This window comes from Cebus imitator, unplaced genomic scaffold, assembly GCF_001604975.1.
Source record: "Cebus imitator isolate Cc_AM_T3 unplaced genomic scaffold, Cebus_imitator-1.0 Scaffold579, whole genome shotgun sequence".
Taxonomy (NCBI): domain Eukaryota; kingdom Metazoa; phylum Chordata; class Mammalia; order Primates; family Cebidae; genus Cebus; species Cebus imitator.
In genome coordinates, this window is record NW_016107894.1 from 537,420 (window position 1) to 539,829 (window position 2,410).

The 2,410-nt window shown below is 48.9% G+C and overlaps 1 protein-coding gene across 1 annotated transcript in view; it reads left to right on the top strand.

The window, feature by feature from the left end:
- The first annotated feature begins 785 nt into the window (after positions 1 to 785).
- The window catches only part of SNAP23 (synaptosome associated protein 23), a 42,871-nt gene continuing 41,246 nt past the window's right edge, over positions 786 to 2,410 (top strand). The window contains exon 1 of the mRNA XM_017516279.1: positions 786 to 1,225. The gene's annotated coding sequence lies outside the window, so the exon portion shown is untranslated. The remainder of the gene's footprint in view (positions 1,226 to 2,410) is intronic.

The following is a 2,410-nucleotide window of genomic DNA, read 5'->3' on the forward strand; positions in this document are numbered from 1 at the left end:
GACGGGGTTTCACCATGTTGACCAGGATGGTCTTGATCTCTTGACCTCGTGATCCACCCGCCTCGGCCTCCCAAAGTGCTGGGATTACAGGCGTGAGCCACCGCGCCCGGCCAAAAACAAAAAATCTTGATCCTTCGTCATCCTTCCTCCTTCCTCCCTGTCAAGGTCAACCTTTCCAAAAGCATTCTACAACCTGTCCCCATCTCTATATCTCCCTTATCTCCAAACTATTGTTTGGAGCATTCCACCAAACAGCTTTCACTGAGATAATCAGTGACCTCTGTGTTACGAAATTTAAACATTTCTCAGGCTTCGTCCTCCTTAGGAATGGACTACTTCCTTTTGAAGCACTTTCTTTTCTTGATTTCCAGCACTTTATTCTTAGAGGTGTGTGGAAAGGTTCCTGCAGCAAATGGTTTACAATAATCACCCATCTGCTTAAAACCCTTCCATAGCTTTCAGAGCCTATAGTACAAAGTGGTCCAAAATTCCAAGACCTTCCAAAATCTAGCCATTGTTGGCCTTTTAAAGCTTTCTTCCCTCTACACTCGGGGATGTACGATTAGCACTAAGCCTTTAACAAGGATACAGTACTAGAAACTTCCAAAATGCGTTATGTTGTTCTTGACACCAGTTGTTCCCCAGAACCTGGGAAACTCTAGCTCCTTTTCTGCCGGATTTCCGGGGAACTCCTACTTATCCTTCATGACTCAAGTCACTTCCTCCGGGAACCCTTCCAGACACCCCTAAGAATGAAACGCTTTGTTTATTACCAGCCAAAGACGCCTCGGATTTTCTATGTACTATGCACTGTATTCCATCCACTATAATTTGTTTACATATCTATATCTTAGTCTAGACAGATTGAAAGGCGCTGAAGGGCAGAGAAAGCTTTCTATTCGCTTTCTTTTCCTTAGCGTTCATCTGGCACACGGTTTGCCCTCAGTAAATGTTTATTGGATGAACACCTCTCAGCCTCGGGCAGGACGGAAGTCTATCCGGTTAACTGGTGAATTCCCAGGCTCTCCGCCACCGTGGCAGGGAGATTTAAACCCCCAGCACCGTGATTGGCTCCAGCTGCAGGGGTGTGTTCGCGTCCGCGGTGCACGGGAAGTGCGCAGGCGCGCGGCCTGGGCGCGCGCAGGCGCGACAAGGGCGCCGCGCCGGGTCCGGTGTTAGGGTGTCGGACTTACAGCGGCCGGAGCGGAGTGGCTTCACCCGCTTGGTGAGTCTCTAGGAGTGGGATGGAGGGAGCTGACCGGGATGAAGTCTGAGAGTATATCGTATTGGTTGAAAAGTTGGTGGGGTCAGGCTTAAGCGGACGAGGGGGCGCCCTGGCCCTTACTCGGCAGATGGGCCCGAAGCTAGGAGGGGAGGCGCCGGGAGAACCTCGAGGAGCCAGTGGAGGAAGGGTGGCTGGATGGTGGTTCCCTGGACCCTTCCTCGAAATTAAACAGAGATCACCTCTTGCCCCTCACCCCTACTGTGCTGCTGTGGTTGACATTAGTAGACTGCATGTATGGTGACCACGGTGATCAGATAGCTCTAAGATAATGGTTTGAGGAAGGACTCTGAGGTTCCTGGTATTGGATAGTCCTTGCTCTCTAGAAAGGCTCACCCTTACCTCGCGGCTTTACTGCACAAATAAGAGGATCAGTAAAATAATGAATTTCACAATTTGGGATTGGAGTGGTGGGAGGGAAAAGTAAAGTGTTTTTTCACCTCGTTCTTTTTTTCTTCTTTAATCATTAGTCACCACAATGTTAGGAAAGGCAGTTGATGGGAGGAAACGTAAAGACAAAAGTTGGGGAGAAAAAGGGCAAGAAGGGAGTGTCCTTTTGCCTTTTGCTATTTGTCATCTCCTGGAATGGAGTCTGTATTAGTCCATTCTCACAGGGCTGCAAAGAAGAACCCGAGGCCGGGCGCGGTGGCTCACGCCTGTAATCCCAGCACTTTGGGAGGCGAGGTGGTAGGATCACTTGAGGTTAGGAGTTCGGGACCAGCCTGGCCAACATGATGAAACCCCATCTCTACTAAAAATACAAAAATTAGCCTGGCATGGTGGCTGGCGCTTGTAATCCCAGCTACTCAGGAGGCTGAGGCAGGAGAATCACTTGAACATGGGAGGCGGAGGTTGCAGTGAAGGGAGATGATGCCACTGCACTCCAGCATGGGAGACAGACTCAGACTCGGAAAAAAAAATAATAATAATACCCAAACTGGGTAATTTATAAAGGAAAGAGGTTTGATCAACTCACAGTTCTGCCTGGCTGGGGAGGCCTCAGGAAACTTATCATCGTGGTGGAAGGCAAAGGAGAAGCGAGTACCTTCTTCACAAGATGTCAGGAGAGAGTGAAGGAGGAAGAGACCCTTATAAAACCATTATATCTCTTTTTTTTTTTTTTTTTTT